Source organism: Lynx rufus, unplaced genomic scaffold (assembly GCF_022079265.1).
Source record: "Lynx rufus isolate CCGP_SWC_20201006 ecotype Redwood Valley unplaced genomic scaffold, mLynRuf1.p SCAF_10, whole genome shotgun sequence".
In the NCBI taxonomy this organism is placed as follows: Eukaryota; Metazoa; Chordata; class Mammalia; order Carnivora; family Felidae; genus Lynx; species Lynx rufus.
Window position 1 is genome coordinate 64182955 of NW_025814824.1, and position 20000 is coordinate 64202954.

Consider the following 20000-nt stretch of genomic DNA (forward strand, 5'->3'; position numbering starts at 1 on the left):
TGTTCAGTCAACACCTTCCTAGTTGTGCACAACAGAAGTTACATATCTTATCAATATCCTCATATGTTGACCCTCAAAAAACTCATTCTCTTCCTCAGGATCATCAGGAGATCATGTCTCTTCCCATTCCATTCAGAATACAGAAGCATGAGAAGAGCACTTTACTCTCTCCCATAAAAATAAATTCAATGGGTGCCTGAGTGGCTCAGTCGGTTAAATGATCAATTTCAGCTCAGGTCAAGATCTCACTGTCTGTGAGTTCAAGCCCCACGTCTATGAGTTCGAGCCTCGCTTCAGGCCCTGTGCTGACAGCTCAGAGCCTGGAACCTGTTTCGGATTCTGGGTATCCCTCTCTCTCTATCCCTCCCTCTCTCTCCCCCCCCCAAAACTAAAGATTAAAAAAATATTTTTAAAATTTAACATCTTTTCTTCCCTCAAATGATAATGGATGAGGCACCCACCTTTTTATAACTTCGAGATGTAGTTATTATCCCATACCTTTCTACCCTCTTAGATACCGTATTTTCTTTAAAAATTATCTTAGTCCCTGTATTTTTATTTCTACCTGACCAACAGTTCCTTCCTCTTAATCTTTTAATATGCTTAACTCTCAATTTAAAAACAAATTCACTTTCCTTGACCCTGGATCTCTTTCCAAATGCCTTCTTATCATATTCTCACCTCCAGAGCCATGAAACAAATCAGTTTGCTGTATTCATTGCATATCCAACTCACCCTTAAACTGACTTTGGTTTCTAATATCCCACTGACAGTGTTCTTATAGGAACTCCAACAATGTCCATCCACATTGCTAGATTGATGGATGCTTCTCAGATCTTATGATGATTGTGATGGTTAATCTTATGTGTTAACTGCAATTTCATATCATAATCTGTAACGGGATAGATTGTGATTCCTGTGATAGCAAAGATTCTGGCTTTTTATCTAGTGTACCCACGATTATATTACACAGTGCTGAGAAGTATTTATTAACAAAAAAAAAATAAATTATACTGGGTAAATATAGCTTCAGGGTAAATATTATGCAGGGTAAATACTACAATATTATAAATTATATTATTCAGTTCTGAAAAAGATTTACTAATGAACAAGTAAATTATGTAGGATATATATAGCTTCAGACTGATATATTGCAATGTTAAATTTCAATTTTTTTGCACAGAAGAATTTATATTTGCTGCTGGTTCTAAATATATAATGCATTTAAACAAAACACTTAGAAAGCCCACAAACTCTCAATTATATGGTCAATTAATCTTTGACAAAGGAGGAAAGAATATGCAGTGGGAAAAAGACAGTCTCTTCAACAAATGGTGCTGGGAAAACTGGACAGCAAGAGGCAAAAGAATGAAACTGGACTACTTTCTTACACCATCCACAAAAATAAACTCAAAATGGAGTAAGGACCTACATGTGAGAGCTGAAACCATAAAACTCCTAGAAGAGAACACAGGCAGTAAAATCAGCTATAGCAACAATTTTTCTAGAGATGACTCCTGAGGCAAGGGAAACAAAAGCAAAAACAAACTGTTGGGACTAATCAAAACAAAAAGGTTCTGCACAGCAAAGGAAACCATCAATAAAACTAAAAGACAACCTACAGAATGGGAGAAGAAATTTATAAATGACGTATCTGATAAAGGGTTAGTATCCAAAATATATAAAGAACTTCTATAGCTCAACACACAAAAAACCAAATAATTCAATTAAAAATGGGCAGAAGGCATCATTTTTCCAAAGAAGACATGGCCAACAGACATGACAGATGGCCAACAAACATGTGGAAAGATGCTCAACATCACTCATCATCAGGGGAATGCAAATCAAAACCACAATGATATATCACACCAGTCAGAATGGCTAAAGTCAAAACCACAAGAAACAGGAAACAATAAGTACTGGCAAGGATATGAAGAAAAAGGAACTCTTGGGGCACCTGGGTAGCTCAGTTGGTTAAGTGACTGACTTGGGCTCAGGTCATGATCTCACAGTTCATGAGTTCAAGCTCTGAGTCGGGCTCTGTGCTGACAGCTCAGAGCCTGGAGCCTGCTTCGGATTCCGTGTCTCCTCTCTTGCCCTCCCCCACTCACACTCTGTCTCTCTGTCTCTCTGTCTCTCTGTCTCTCTCTCTCTCTCTCTCTCTCTCAAAATAAATAAACTTTAAAAACAAACAACAAAACCACAAACAACAAGTAACACAAAATAAATAAAATAAAATTCCAAGTAGATATTAGGAATCATGGACCAAGAAATTAATATACAATGAATGTAATTAATGTTAAAGACTTTGTTCTGGAATTCTTTTTTGTAATCATTTTTATAGAGATGTAATTTACCTACAGGAAAAGGCATAATTCTCTTGAGCTTTGAAAAATTAACACAACCATGTAAGTAAAACCACAACTAAGATGTAGAATATTTCCATCATCTAAGAAAGTTTTTTCATGCCCATTAAAACCACTCCCCCTGTAGCAGAAGCAGTTACCATTCTGATTTTTCTCACTGTAGATTCGTTTTGCCTGATATTTAACTTTTAAAAAATGGCCTCACACATCATGCATGAGTTTTGTGTCTGAATTCTCTCAGCATATTTTTTCTTTTGATATTCATCCATACTCCTGTGTGTATCAGTACTTTTTTCCAGTTATTCCATTGTAAGAATATGGCACTCACCTCATTAAGAACATTTCCATCATTGTTTCTAGCTTTCAGTGATTATAAATAAGGCTGAGATTAACATTATTGTAGAAATCCTTTTGTGAATATATGCTTTCATTTCTCTTAGATAAAAAAAAATAAAAATCTTGGTAAAATTGGTGGGTCACAGGCTACGTATTTTTAACCTCATAGATTTCCTGGCAAAAAGTCCATTGCCAGTTATATGTATCATAAATCTTTTCTTCCAGTCCATAAACTATATTTTTATTTTCTTAATGTTGTCTACACTTTAAATTTTCATGAAACAAAACTTAATAATTTAAAATTTTTATGCTTAATGCCTCAATTTATCTAGGAAATATTTACCTATTTCCAAATCATGAAGATGTTCTGTATTTACTTTAGAAAATTTAGCTTGTACATTAAGGCTTATGTTCTTAATCAAATTGATTTTTGTGCATAATATGAGAGAAAAGTGGAGTTTGTTTTTCCATTTGGACTAGTTACACCCGCTTACTTGGTTCAGAGTACTTTACTATTTCCACTGAACTGTGTTGGTGTTCTGAACAAAACATATTGACCATATGGGCAACAACTACATAAATTTTTATTGTGTTTCACAATATATTTGTTTACACTATGATTAGCTCCTAGTAAGTTTTATAGTAAGTCTTGAAATCATGCACTTTTAAGTACTCCAACATTGTTCTTCTTTTTCAAGATGGTCATGACTATTTCAGATCCTTTGAATTTCTAAATAAATTTTAGATTCTATTTGCCAATTCTATTACATTCATTCTTAAGTATTTAAATTTCTCTGCCATTATAAATGATATTTTTAACAAGGAGACTTTAGTTTCAGGTCAGCTTTAGGTTTACAAAAGGTTGAATAGAAAGATACAATTTTATGTATAGAAAATCCTAAGGACCATCAAAAAAACTATTAGAACTAACAAAAGGATGCAGGAGATTTACAGAATATAAAACCAACATTCAGAAATTAGATGCATGCCTATATACTAACAATGAAATATCTGAAAATGAAACTAAGAAAAACAATTCCATTTTCAACATCAAAAATAATACAAAGAAACAGTAATAAATGTAACCAAAGAGTTGAAAGATCTGTACCCTGAAAACTATGCAACTGTGATGAAAAAAAGAATTGAAGAAGATACAAATAAGTGGAAAAGTATCTTGTGTTTATGGATTAAAAGAATTCATATTGTCAAATGTCCACTTTAGCCAAAGCCATCTATAGACTCAATATAATCTCTATCAAGATTCTAATGACATTTTTGTTTTACAGAAATAGAAAAACAGCCATAAAATTTGTATGGAACCACAAAATATCCCGAATAGCCAAACTAATTCTGAGAAAGAAGAACAAAGCTGGAGTCATCACACTTCCTGATTTCAAACTATTCTAGAAAACTAAAGTAGTAAAATAGTATGGTACAGGCATAAAAATAGACACTTAGACTAATGAACAAAATTGAGAGCCCAGAAGTTATACACAGTCAACTAATGTTTGACAGGGAAGCCAAAAATACTCAATGAGGAAAGGATTTTGCTGGGAAAACTGGATAATCACATGCAAAAGGATGAAATTGGACCTCTATCTTACAGCACTCACAAAAATTAACTCAAAATGGTTTAAAGACCTAACCAGAAGACATGAAACCATAAAACTCCTACAGGGGGGAAAAAACATAGGGAAAGAGGTCCTTGACATTCATCTTTGGCAACGATTTTTTTGCAACGACACTAAAAGGCCAAGCAACAAAAGAAATAATCAAGTGTGACTATATCAAATTAAAAAGCTTCTGTACAGGAAAAGAACCAATCAACAAAATGAAAAGGCAACCGGTGGAAAAGGAGAAAATATTTGCAAACCATATATCTGACAAAGGGTTAACAACCAAGATAAAAAGGGAACTCATATAACTCTGTAACTGAGAAGCTATTGTTTTGTATTGAATTTAATATGAAAGGTATTGCTATTTATGAAATGATTTTTCTGCCTCTATTGAGATGATCATGTAATTTTCTATTGTTTTCAGTTAATGTGGTAGATTGCAATGCTGAGTTACTTGATACTGTGTTGCTTAATTTCAATAATGTAGTCTTTTTTCTAGACTGTTACTGTTTTTTTTTTTTAAATTTTATGTTGTAGTGAAAGAAAATACTCTCTATGATTCAATCCTTTAAAATTTCCTTCAATTTGTTTCCTAGTCCAGCATATGGTCTATATTCACTTGAAAAGGATGTGTCTTGTGCTGTTGTTGGTGTAGTTTTAGTTGATTAGGAGTGTTTTTCCATTTTTCTTTCTTTTTGATGGTGTTTTGTCTACATTTTTGCCTATTTCTAAGAGATGAGTGCTAAAATCTCCAGCTATAGAATTGTCTGTTAATTTCTTTAGATCTGTATTTTTTTTGAATCACGCAATTTTAATTAGGTGCAACACATTTATTTATTTATTTTTTTTAGAAATTTTAACTTTTTTTGGCATTTTTTAAATATATATATGAAATTTATTGACAAATTGGTTTCCATACAACACCCAGTGCTCATCCCAAAAGGTGCCCTCCTCAATACCCATCACCCACCCTCCCCTCCCTCCCACCCCCCATCAACCCTCAGTTTGTTCTCAGTTTTTAAGAGTCTCTTATGCTTTGGCTCTCTCCCACTCTAACGTCCTTTTTTTTTTTTTTTTTTCCCTTCCCCTCCCCCATGGGTTCCTGTTAAGTTTCTCAGGATCCACATAAGAGTGAAACCATATGGTATCTGTCTTTCTCTGTATGGCTTATTTCACTTAGCATCACACTCTCCAGTTCCATCCACGTTGCTACAAAAGGCCATATTTCATTCTTTCTCATTGCCACGTAGTATTCCATTGTGTATATATACCACAATTTCTTTATCCATTCATCAGTTGATGGACATTTAGGCTCTTTCCATAATTTGGCTATTGTTGAGAGTGCTGCTATGAACATTGGGGTACAAGTGCCCCTATGCATCAGTACTCCTGTATCCCTTGGATAAATTCCTAGCAGTGCTATTGCTGGGTCATAGGGTAGGTCTATTTTTAATTTTCTGAAGAACCTCCACACTGCTTTCCAGAGCGGCTAGGTGCAACACATTTAAAATTGTTTACGTTGTTCTGATGAAATACATTTTACAATTATGATATACACTCTCTTTAACTATGGAAATACTCCTTTTTTTGAAGTCTTCTTCATTTGACATTAATATAACCATCCTACTTTTTTTTAATGTTTGCAGGTCTTTATATAATTAAAGTGTGTGCATATTTGGTTCTTGCTTTGTAGCGCAGCCTGACAGCTCTGTTTTTTAACTTGGTTTTGGTTAGTCCTTTTACATTTATCAAAATTGTTTATGTCACTGGGTTTAAGTCTCCCCTCTTGAGTCTTATTTTTTTCTTTGCCCCTTTTTTACTTTGTTTCTGTTCCTTATTTTTTTTAACTTCTTTTACATTAACTAAGTATTTATTAGCATTACATTATTGGTATTGGTATTTTTAACTATAACTGTCTCCTTTATTTAGTATTTGCCCAAGAGATTAAAATATGTACCTAAATTTATCAGTCTATCTTGACTTAACATCATAGTGCTTCGTATAACGTAAGAATGTAGCATACCTACATTTACCACTTCCAATGAATATTTAAAAAATTTGAGGAGAAAATGTCGTCTTCTATTTTTACTCACATTTCCAGTGCTCTTCATTCTTTCCTGCAGATTCACATTTCCATCGAATGTAATTTCCCCCATTGAAGATCCTCCGTTAGCATGTTTTGTCAGGTATATGTGCTGGTGACAAAGATATGAAACTGCACTCAGGTCACCATTATTTTGTGAGGATTTTGGTTTTGCTGGATAAAGAATTCTAGGTTTGCAGTTTTGTTTTGTTTTTCTCTCAGTATTTGGAAATGTCATTCTATTAATTTCTTAGCTGATATTATTGTTTCTGAAGAAAAGTGCCTAGGTGTGGTTTGTTTCCTGTTAGGGGTCATGAAGCACCATGAACACACGGAGTTTTGTTTTTTGTGAGAACGGAGAAATTTCAAATATTAAATATTGGGATGTATTTTTCCCCTTCCTCTCTCCCTTTTTTCCCCAGGAACCCCACTACATATATTTTAGGTCTCTTGATATTGTCTCACAGGTCACTGACACTGTTTTTTCTCAATCATTAATTTCTCCATGCTTCACTTTAAATTGTTACTGACTTATTTTCAGATTTGCTTTTCTTTTGCAATGTTTAATAGCATTGCTAAGTCAGTTAAAAGATTTCATGTATTATATTTTTCAATTTTAAAACTGCAACTTCTCTCTTGAAGTCCTCGCTGTCCATCATGTTTATATTCTTCTTGATACTATTTTTCATATTCAGAGGTTACTTTAAAGTTGTGTTCTGCTGAATTTAAAGCCTAGGTCAACTGTGTGACTGTGTCTATTGATTTTTTTCCTTTGATATTAAGACATTTTTTTTTCCTCTTCGTGTGACTAGGAGTTTCTTATTGAATACCAGGGAGTATGGATTCCATTGTGTTTCTCTAAAGATTGCTGATCTTTCTTCCAACAGGTGGTACTAAAGAATCCTGTAGACTCTTTCCAAATATTGGTATCAGGTTAGGCTTTATCTGGGTGGACCTATTTCAGTTGTTCTCTTAGCCTTAAACTGTATCCTTTAGTCTGGGTCCTCCTAAACTGTGACTGATGCTGCTGGCCTTTCAAGTAGCTTAAGCTCAAGACTTTTACTTTGCTCCACTAGTTTGGTTGAATTTGGACCTCAAACTCTTCCTCTTATCATCTAAGCATCAGTCTTTGCTCAGTTCTTAGGCTTTCCAGGTGCTCTTAGTTTCCTGAAGGAGAATTTGTATTCAAAGGACCCTCTCTCAACTTCCAGATACTCTGTCAGTCTCAAGTTCTAATCTGTGACTCCTATTCCCAACAAAACTTCCACACTCAGCTTGAGCCCTATTGTTGATTTGCAAAGGAGCTAAAGAGAACCATGGACATATGACTAAAGGAAATAAGAAGAATGAGGTCTCATTTAATAGAAAATATCAGTAAAAAGACAGAAATGATCCAAAGCTATAATCAGCTATAATCAAGAGCTCCATGCAGTGGCAAAGATGGTCCTCAGCAGCAACATGTTATATGATGCTTAGTGGATATCAGATTTTTAACTGGCCTTGATTTTATCACATCAAACTTGTATCAGCCTTCCTTTGTAGTGGAGAATTGAACTCATGTGATTGACCACCTCATTAGATGGGAAAGGACAATCTTTGATAAGAAAAAAAGTGTTCTGTTACCAGAGGAAGGAAGAAGTGTTGTGAGGTAATTTCAGAAGAGTAACAATGGAAAAAAAAAAAAAAACCTGCCTAGAAGTAGGCTTTCTGTCTAACATAAATACTCTTTTCTCTAACATAGTGTGTACATCCCATAGAAATAAGATCTGCTTTTATAGAGAGAACTTACTCCCTGTGTCTAGTGCTGGGTCTAGGATCTCTGGGCAACATGCATTTTTTTTGGTCAAGTGTAATTCAGCCAATTTGCGTTTGTTGAGTTATTAGCCACTTTGCCTGATTCACATTCTGTTTTTAAAGGGCATCTCCCTTATCTCTTATTCTTCACTGGCCAAAGAGAAGACTTTTTTTTGGGTTACACTACTTGAGCCTATCATTTTTATCTGGAATGTTTGCAAAGACCTGGAAATTGTATTCATTTTCATTACTCTAATTGTTGTTATGTTATTTTAACCATTCCAGGTCTTTGCTTGCTAGAAATTTCTCTGGAGATAAAACTTAGAACTTGGGTATGGAAAAACTTGAATTTTCTAAGATCCAGTAAATAAACCTAACGATATAGTTTATTTATAGTCTTTAAATCTAGACCTTGCCTTAAGGCTCTCTGCTTTAGCAGTGCTTCTGAGAATTTTGCTTATCTGTCAGTCCCCAGTTAAAAGACTTCCATTTGCATTTACCTCAGAAATGATAGGCTATAGTCGTGAGACCTAGCTAATATGATTATAATCCCATACTGCACTCCAGGAATATAAATATTACCTCTGGTAGTACATGAAGAAAAGTGTTTAGACAGGGCCTATGGCATCCGGTTTTACTCTGTTCTCTGTCTTTAGCTAGGTCCTAATATTTTATTCCCATTGCATCTCCAATTTCTGATCCTTCCATGTGATAAAGTTATTTTGAAGACAGATAATTTGGAGACTTTTCCAACTGCTCAAAGCACATAATTATTGGACTCTCAACCATTTGGATTGCTGACTCTAAGCAGACAGTGCTTATCAACAAAGCCATATTTTCTTTCTCTTTTTACATGAGTAGCTTGAATAAAAGCTTGGCTTTTTCTAGTAGGATATTATTAAAGAAGGTAATAGGCAGCAAATATACCAATATCCTGCCTTTTTTTTTTTTTTTACCAAGTTCCCTAAAGTCCCAATGTCGGTAGACAAATGAGTAGGGGCTAAAGATACAACAGACAACAATTTGGGAGCTCTGCTATTGCTAACTTAACATCCTCAAACTTCAAGTTGGAGAATCCTCACTGTTTGTATTCTTTATTATTTTTAGACAATTTAAGGTCTGTTAAGTGCACAGAAGACTTTTGATTTCTGTTTTTGTTTTTTGTTTGTTTTTTGCTTTTTTCCATTGTAGTGGCAGAAAGGGAAATTTATTGGCTCTACGGTAATTTATTACCTTAAAGGGTAATTTATTGGCTCTGGAACTATGGTGCTTTTATATTAGATTTAAAAGAGTAATAGACCATACCATAAAAAATAAAAATTTATAAATGGGTCAAAGAGATAAAAAAATGGATATTACTTATCACAGTTAGATAGGGATTAAAATAGTATAGAATAATGATCAATAACCTAAAGTATTTACTCCTACCCAGACACTACTCCCACAGGAAAGTATCCTTATCTGATTACATTTACTTAGGTAGAAGCAAAAAGGAAAGTTTTAAGGAAATAGAACAAACACTTTGATAAGACAGGACAGTTATTTAGGTATTTGGAAGAATGTGGATTGTGGATGGAAGACAGATTTTTGGGTGATACTGGTGGAGAAAAACAAAGAATCTGTTGTTATTTGTGGAAGGCTAAATGCCAGAAATCATCATGGACATGAAAAATTTCTGAATAAATTTACTCATAAGACTTGACTACACATCCTCTGATATACTCTTGGTGACATTCTAGCCTCAGGCCAATCTCAGCATAAAGCCCAAAGTTATCACAAAAACAGACTTACTTTATGGGCCAAAGTAAGGAGAAGTAGTTCCATGCAGTGGTGCCTATAAAAAGTACTCATAGGTTTTTGCCAGTCTAATATTAGCTGTTTTTTCATGCTCTAAGTCATCGTGAAATAAAAGAAACTGTATTTTCATTCCTAGGCAAGTATAATTTTATCTTAAAAGCAGTATCATTTAAGAAAAGAAAACCAGCAATAAACCTGATTTCTAAGTAAAGATTTTGATAACTATTATGTAAAAAGTAATTTGGTGAACAGAAGTTTAAGTGTTAAGTTAATCTAACAAGACGGAGATGTACACTAACAGGGAGTAAGTGATTACAATTAGAGTGGATTGCATTTAGATGTATTTATTGCCCATGAATTTATAATATGCAAATCTGAAAATCATAGAGAATCAATGAAAATTTTAATCACACATATTAAGAGTTCTGTGGGAAAGTGAGTTATAAAGTTAGAGTGTAAAGAAATGACTTCACAGCATTTATGAGAAATAAGAAATCTATTGGTATTAAGAACTGCAGAGAAAGATTACTTTAAAGCTTTAACTTTAGCTGAAAAGTGGATTCATATAAAAGGTTCATGATCTTGACTTTAATTCAATATGTTTTATTGCCTTATACTTGGTTTAATTTAAATTAAATTACCTGGTATATATATAAAAAAAGTTTCACCCTCAGAATATCTTCCTTATGATCTAGAAGTGAATTTAGCATCAATAAAGTCTCTGTATCTACAATTTATCCTATTTAATCTTTGTTGTTAAAACTGCAATATTTAGATAACAAGTGTGGTTAACATTCACATTTCCAGTGCTTGGTGCTTATGTCATAATAAATAGAAATAAAAATAAAAATTTATAGGGGCACTTAGGTAGCTCAGTTGGTTAAGCATCTGACTTGGCTCAGGTCATGATCTCATGGCTCGTGGTTTCGAGCGCTGTATCGGGCTCTGTGCTGACAGCTCAGAGCCTGGAGCCTGTTTCAGATTCTGTGTCTCCCTCTCTCTGCCCCTCCCCCACTGGCGCTCTGTCTCCCTCTGTCTCAAAAATAAACATTTAAAAAAACTTAAAAAAAATTATAGTAATTATAAACAGTAGTGAAAATTTTCATTATCTTCAAGTCAATATTCATTGTATTGGTTAGTCTTCCTAACAAATCACTATTTTATCAAGTCAGCTCCATGAGTTAGATTAAGACGTCCATTAAAATAAAAATTTTAAAATACTAACTCTTGCCAGAAGAATAGTATTGGGGCACCTGGGTGGTTCAGTCAGTAAGGGTCCAACTTCAGCTCAGGTCATGATCTCGCAGTTCTTGAGTTTCAGCTCCACATCGGGCTCTGTGCTGACAGCTCAGAGCCTGGAGCCTGCTTCCGATTCTGTCTCCCTCTTTCTCTGCTCCTCCCCCACTCACACTCTGTCTCTCTCTCAAAAATAAATGAACATTTAAAAAAATTAAAAAAAAAGAACAGTATGTGAAGGGACCCACCTTTGAATTCATGTGCTATACTGGAAATGGTCATGCGATATAATTATCATTTGAGTAAAATTTTTGTAGAAAGTAGTTGTTAAAAGTGGGTACTCAGGGGTAAACAGTTCAAATCCTGACTGATTTTTATTAAGTCTGTGACCCCAAATAAGTTACTTCACCTCCCCAAGTCCTCAGAATTTTCATCTGTAAAAGAGGATAATGAAAGCTACTAAATTATATAAGGCATTTAGTAGAGTGCACCTCATGCATTCTTAGTACATGTTTGATGTTCTCAGAAGGAAAAGCCATTGTACTGCAATAGGAAGATGTATTAACATAGTAAATTTTAAAACACTTTACATTCTGTAAAGGTATAATCATATGCTTATATATGCTTGGGAAGATTTTGTGGGTTTTGATAGTAAAATAAAATGTAATAAATTATTAAGAACACAAATCTTGTTTGTTAACACATCTGAAAATACATGCAATATAATAACAGGAAGCCTCTAAAGATCCTGTATTTGTGAGATCACAAAACTGAATAGGCAAGGATATTATTGAAATCTGACCAACTGTAGTGTGCTGGCAGAAGAGCTCGTGCCTCATCACTCATGATTTCCCAGTATGGGGACCACTTTCTCATATAATATCATTTTCTTTTTTTTTCTTTTTTTTTCTTTTACTTTTTATTTATTTTTTCCAATATATGAAGTTTATTCTCAAATTGGTTTCCATACAACACCCAGTGCTCATCCCAAAAGGTGCCCTCCTCAATACCCATCACCACCCTCCCCACACTCCCACCCTTATCAACCCTCAGTTTGTTCTCAGTTTTTAACAGTCTCTTATGCTTTGGCTCTCTTCCACTCTAACCTCTTTTTTTTTTTTCCTTCCCCTCCCTCATGGGTTTCTCTTAAGTTTCTCAGGATCCACATAAGAGTGAAAACATATGGTATCTGTCTTTCTCTGTATAGCTTATTTCACTTAACATAACACTCTCCAGTTCCATCCACGTTGCTACAAAGGGCCAATTTCATTCTTTCTCATTGCCACGTAGTACTCCATTGTGTATATAAACCACCATTTCTTTATCCATTCATCAGTTGATGGACATTTAGGCTCTTTCCATAATTTGGCTATTGCTGAGAGTGCTGCTATAAACATTGGGGTACAAGTGCCCCTATGCATCAGTACTCCTGTATCCCTTGGGTAAATTCCTATCAGTGCTACTGCTGGGTCATAGGGTAGGTCTATTTTTAATTTTTGAGGAACCTCCACAATCCTTTCCAGAGTAGCTGCACCAATTTGCATTCCCACCAACAGTGCAAGAGGGTTCCCGTTTCTCCACATCCTCGCCAGCATCTATAGTCTCCTGATTTGTTCATTTTGGCCACTCTGACTGGCGTGAGTTGATGTTTGTGGTTTTGATTTGTATTTCCCTGATGAGGAGTGACGTTGAGCATCTTTTCATGTGTCTGTTGGCCATCTGGATGTCTTCTTTAGAGAAGTGTCTATTCATATTTTCTACCCATTTCTTTACTGAGTTATTTGTTTTTCAGGTGTGGAGTTTGGTGAGCTCTTTATAGATTTTGGATACTAGCCCTTTGTCCGATATGTCATTTGCAAATATCTTTCCCCATTCCGTTGGTTGCCTTTTAGTTTTGTTGGTTGTTTCCTTTGCTGTGCAGAAGCTTTTTATCTTCATAAGGTCCCAGTAGTTCATTTTTGCTTTTAATTCCTTTGCCTTTGGGGATGTGTCGAGTAAGAGATTGCTACGGCTGAGGTCAGAGACGTCTTTTCCTGCTTTCTCCTCTAAGGTTTTGATGGTTTCCTGTCTCACATTCAGGTCCTTCATCCATTTTGAGTTTATTTTTGTGAATGGTGTGAGAAAATGGTCTGGTTTCAATCTTCTGCATGTTGCTGTCCAGTTCTCCCAGCACCATTTGTTAAAGAGACTCTCTTTTTTCCATTGGATGTTATTTCCTGCTTTGTCAAAGATGAGTTGACCATATGTTTGTGGGTCTAGTTCTGGGGTTTTATTCTATTCCATCGGTCTATGTGTCTGTTTTTGTGCTAATACCATGCTGTCTTGATGATTACAGCTTTGTAGTAGAGGCTAAAGTCTGGGATTGTGATGCCTCCTGCTTTGGTCTTCTTCTTCAAAATTACTTGGGCTATTCGGGGCCTTTTGTGGTTCCATATGAATTTTAGGATTGCTTGTTCTAGTTTCGAGAAGAATGCTGGTGCAATTTTGATTGGGATTGCATTGAATGTGTAGATAGCTTTGGGTAGTATTGACATTTTGACAATATTTATTTTTCCAATCCATGAGCACGGAATGTTTTTCCATTACTTTATATCTTCTTCAATTTCCTTCATAAGCTTTCTATAGTTTTCAGCATACAGATCTTGTACATTTTTGGTTAGATTTATTCCTAGGTATTTTATGCTTCTTGGTGCAATTGGGAGTGGGATCAGTTTCTTTATTTGTCTTTCTGTTGCTTCATTATTAGTGTATAAGAATGCAACTGATTTCTGTACATTGATTTTGTATCCTGCAACTTTGCTGAATTCATGTATCAGTTCTAGCAGACTTTTGGTGGAGTCTATCAGATTTTCCATGTATAATATCATGTCATCTGCAAAAAGTGAAAGCTTGACTTCATCTTTGCCAATTTTGATGCCTTTGATTTCCTTTTGTTGTCTGATTGCTGATGCTAGAACTTCCAACACTATGTTAAACAACAGCGGTGAGAGTGGGCATCCCTGTCGTGTTCCTGATCTCAGGGAAAAAGCTCTCAGTTCTTCCCCATTGAGGATGATGTTAGTTGTGGGCTTTTCATAAATGGCTTTTATGATGTTTAAGTATGTTCCTTCTATCCCGACTTTCTCAAGGGTTTTTATTAAGAAAGCGTGCTGAATTTTGTCAAAGGCCTTTTCTGCATCGATTGACAAATCATATGGTTCTTATCTTTTCTTGTATTAATGTGATGTATCACGTTGATTGATTTGCAAATGTTGAACCAGCCCTGCATCCCAGGAATGAATCCCACTTGATCATGGTGAATAATTCTTTTTATATGCTGTTGAATTCGATTTGCTAGTATCTTATTGAGAATTTTTGCATCCATATTCATCAGGGATATTGGCCTGTAGTTCTCTTTTTTTACTGGGTCTCTGTCTGGTTTAGGAATCAAAGTAATACTGGTTTCATAGAATGAGTCTGGAAGTTTTCCTTCCCTTTCTATTTTTTGGAATGGCTTGAGAAGGAAAGGTATTATCTCTGCTTTAAACGTCTGGTAGAACTCCCCTGGGAAGCCATCTGGTCCTGGACTCTTATTTGTTGGGCGATTTTTGATGACCAATTCAATTTCTTTGCTGGTTATGGGTCTGTTCAAGCTTTCTATTTCCTCCTGATTGAGTTTTGGAAGAGTGTGGGTGTTTAGGAATTTGTCCATTTCTTCCAGGTTGTCCAGTTTGTTGGTATATAACTTTTCATAGTATTCCCTGATAATTGCTTGTATCTCTGAGGGATTGGTTGTCATAATTCCATTTTCATTCATGATTTTATCTATTTGGGTCATCTCCCTTTTCTTTTTGACAAGCCTGGCTAGAGGTTTATCAATTTTGTTTATTTTTTCAAAAAACCACCTCTTGGTTTTGTTGATCTGCTCTACAGTTTTTTTAGATTCTATATTGTTTAATTCTGCTCTGATCTTTATTATTTCTCTTCTTCTGCTGGATTTAGGTTGTCTTTGCTGTTCTGCTTCTATTTCCTTTAGGTGTGCTGTTAGATTTTATATTTGGCATTTTTCTTGTTTCTTGAGATAGGCTTGGATTGCAAAGTATTTTCCTCTCAGGACTGCCTTTGCTGCATCCCAAAGCATTTGGATTGTTGTATTTTCATTTTCATTTGTTTCCATATATTTTTAATTTCTTCTCTAATTGCCTGGTTGACCCACTCCTTCTTTAGTAGGGTGTTCTTTAACCTCCATGCTCATGGAGGTTTTCCAGACTTTTTCCTGTGGTTGATTTCAAGCTTCATAGCATTGTGGTCCGAAAGTATGCATGGTATGATCTCAATTCTTGTATACTTATGAAGGGCTGTTTTGTGACCCAGTATGTGATCTATCTTGGAGAATGTTCCATGTGCGCTCGAGAAGAAAGTATATTCTGTTGCTTTGGGATGCAGAGTTCTAAATGTATCTGTCAAGTCCATCTGATCCAATGTATCATTCCGGGCCCTTGTTTCTTTATTGACCGTGTGTCTAGATGATCTATCCATTCCTGTAAGTGGAGTGTGAAAGTCCCCTGCATTACCACATTCTTATCAATAAGGTTGCTTATGTTTGTGAGTCATTGTTTTATATATTTGGGGGCTCCCGTATTCGGCGCATAGACATTTATAATTGTTAGCTCTTCCTGATGGATAGACCCTGCAATTATTATATAATGCCCTTCTTCCTCTCTTGTTATAGCCTTTAATTTAAAGTCTAGTTTGTCTGATGTACGTATGGCTATTCCAGCTTTCTTTTGACTTCCAGTAGCATGATAAACAGTTCTCCATCCCCTCACTCTCAATCTGAAGGTGTCCTCAGGTCTAAAATGAGTCTCTTGTAGACAGCAAATAGATGGGTCTTGTTTCTTTATGCATTCTGATACCCTATGTCTTTTGGTTGGCACATTTAATCCATTTACATTCAGTGTTATTATAGAAAGATATGGGTTTAGAGTCATGTCATGTCTGTAGGTTTCATGCTTGTAGTGATGTCTCTGGTACTTTGTCTCACAGGGTCCCCCTTAGGATCTCTTGTAGGGCTGGTTTAGTGGTGATGAATTCCTTCAGTTTTTGTTTGTTTGGGAAGACCTTTATCTCTCCTTCTATTCTAAATGACAGACTTGCTGGATAGAGGATTCTCGGCTGCATATTTTTTCTGTTCATCACATTGAAGATCTCCTGCCATTCCTTTCTGGCCTGCCAAGTTTCAGTAGAGAGATCGGTCACAAGTCTTATAGGTCTCCCTTTATATGTTAGAGCACGTTTATCCCTAGCTGCTTTCAGACTTTTCTCTTTATTCTTGTATTTTGCCAGTTTCACTATGATATGTCGTGCAGAAGATTGATTCATGTTACGTCTAAAGGGAGTTCTCTGTGCCTCTTGGATTTCAATGCCTTTTTCCTTCCCCACATCCGGGAAGTTCTCAGCTATTATTTCTTCAAGTACACATTCAGCACCTTTCCCTCTCTCTTCCTCCTCTGGGATACCAAATATGCATATATTATTTCTCTTTAGTGCATCACTTAGTTCTCTAATTTTCCCCTCATACTCCTGGATTTTTTTAATCTCTCTTTTTCTCAGTTTCTTCTTTTTCCATAATTTTATCTTCTAGTTCACCTATTCTCTCCTCTGCCTCTTCAATCCGAGCCATGGTCGTCTCCATTTTATTTTGCAGTTCGTTAATAGCATTTTTTAGCTCCTCCTGGCTGTTCCTTAGTCCCTTGATCTCTGTAGCAAGAGATTCTCTGCTGTCCTTTATACTGTTTTCAAGCCCAGCGATTAATTTTATGACTATTGTTCTAAATTCACTTTCTGTTATATTGTTTAAATCATTTTTGATCAGTTCGTTAGCTGTTATTATTTCCTGGAGATTCTTTTGAGGGGAATTCTTCTGTTTGGTCATTTTGGATAGTTCCTGGAGTGGTGTGGGACTGCGGGGCACTTCCCCTGTGCTGTCTTGAATAACTTGCGTTGGTGGGCGGGGCCGCATTCAGACCTGATGTCTTCCCCCAGCCCACTGCTGGGGCCACGGTCAGACTGGTGTGTGACTTCTCTTCCCCTCTCCTAGGGGCGGGATTCACTTTGGGGTGGCGTGGCCCGTCTGGGCTACTTGCACACTGCCAGGCTTCTGGTGATGGGATCTGGCGTATTAGCTGGGGTGGATCGGCAAGGTGCACAGGGGCGGGAGGGGCAGGCTCACCTCCCTTATCCTTCAGTGATCTGCTTTGGGAGGGCCCTGTGGCACTGGGAGGTAGTCAGACCCGCCGGAGGGATGGATCAGCAGAACCACAGCGTTGGGTGTTTGCGCGGTGCAAGCAAGTTCCCTGGCAGGAACTGGTTCCCTTTGGGATTTTGGCTGGGGGATGGGCGAGGGAGATGGCGCTGGCAAGTGCCTTTGTTCCCTGCCAAACTGAGCTCTGTGGTCTGGGGCTCAACAACTCTCCCTCCTGTTGTCCTCCAGCCCTCCTATTCTCCGAGCAGAGCTGTTAGCTTATAACCTTCCAGATGTCAAGTCCCACTTGCTGTCGGAACACACTCCGTCTGGCCCCTCTGCTTTTGCAAGCCAGACTTGGGGGCTCTGCTTGACCGGCGGCCGCCCCTCCGCCCTTCCTACCCTCTTCCGTGGGCCTCTCGTCTGCACTTGGGTCCGGTGACTCTGTTCTGCTAATCCTCTGGCGGTTTTCTGGGTTATTTAGGCAGGTGTAGGTGGAATCTAAGTGATCAGCAGGATGCGTGGTGAGCCCAGCGTCCTCCTAAGCCGCCATCTTCCCAGGATCCATATAATGTCATTTTCATGGGAAACAATGGCAAATAACAAAAGTCATAGACTTTGTAGGAATCTGGAAAAACCAGATTCAATGTTATGTTTTACTCCCTAGTGAAATGTTTTCTTGAATCATCTCCTTTCACCTAGTTCAAACCCTTCCTAAACTGTTTTCATTAAACACCTTCCTATATAGATCTCCCAAGACTTCATACTTCCCCAACTTGATATGGAAAATGTACTATTAATCACAAAGAAAATAACTGTAAAGATGGAGCAGGAAGATACATTGAACTTAATGCGTGTTCGTTTTCCCTATTTTTCCCTCTCCTTATTTCAAGTAGACAACCAGACCAGGGGATTCCTTCTTCAAGGGAGTATTATAGCAGTGTTTAAAAGCATAATAGACTCTGGAACTAGAGGGTATTATACTAAGCAAAATAAGTCATTCAGAGAAAGACAGATAACATATGATTTCACTCATACGTGGAATTTGAGAAACACAACAGATGAACATAGGGGAAGGGAAAGAAAAATAAGATAAAAACAGAGAGGGAGGCAAACCATAAGAGACTCTTAAATACAGAGAACAAACTGAGGGTTGCTAGAGAGGAGTGGGGGGATGGGGTAAATGGATGAGGGGCATCAAGGAGGGCACTTGTTGGGATGAACACTGGGTGTTGTATGGAAGTGATGAATCACTGGGTTCTACTACTGAAAGCAAGACTATGTGTATGTTAACTATCTTGAATTTAAATTTTTAAAAAAGCATAAAAGATGCAAATCTTGAGAGCTAATTTGTTTTATTGTGTGTGGTTCTCTGATGCACTGAAGTGAAGCAAAATTACCATTTCCAGCATTCAATGCTATAACTGTTATTTTGTTCTGATATTCTAATGAATGGCACTTTATGGGAAGTCAAACTCTTCTGAAAATTCATTGTACTACAACAATTTTAGCCCCTCTCCCACTTCCTCCTCAATTGTTTTCTGAGATTTAATGGGTTTGGATTCATAAACACTTAGGGATCAGGTCTAGATATGCCACTTACTATTGGGTTGCATCATAGGAAGTTGATATTTTTGTAGGTGAAAAGTGGTGGTAATTGGTAATTTTATACAGTTCAACATAAATAGATGTAAGTGGTCTAGGCTTCTTTCCTCAACTGTAAGTGAAGAGTAAATAGATTTGTAGTAATAATTAGATGGAATAATGTATTTAAAGTACTTAGTATCTCACTTATCATAAAAATAGTCAATTTATGTTAACTTTTGATTATTACTGTATTGCATTCTGCACTAATATGAAGTAACATTTGTATAGAGAGGATATTGTTAGAGGGAACTGTAATCTTTTCACACATTAGTCTTTTAAGATAGAGATGGATGCCTGACTGGTGAAGTTTCTATGTCTCCCAATCATGGGATAGATTATGACTTAGACACCAGGAAGCTTACTTATACTTGGGGAGGGGGCACTCTTACTTACAGAAATAAACCTGGATGTAACATGAATTGAAACCTGATTATCTTTCTTTCAATCCTGCTCAGCTGGATTCTGACACTTGATTGTCTTTCCCTCTTAGTTTTATTGCTTGTGAGTTTCCATATTTTTATTTGATTCATGGATATTTTAATTAAAAAGTGAGAAAAATTTCCCTGGGGACTCTGGTTGTACACTACTTGAAACCCAAGATGCTATCGTAATACGTTTAAAAATAAATTTAAGAACACTTTGAAATGCCATTCTTCACGACTGTGAACATGTAAGTCAATTCAATTCAATTCAATTCAATTCAATTCAATTCAATTCAATTCATCTACTTTATAAACTTGAAAATACAAATATACAAGCAAACATGTCTTTTATTAATGTTTTCCCTAAGCCTTCACTTGCTGTTTTCACTTCACTTGCATAGTTGCTATCAAATTATGTTTGATAATGTTCTCCATGTTCTAAGGAGTTTTCATACCACAGGCTCAATTTATATCACACAA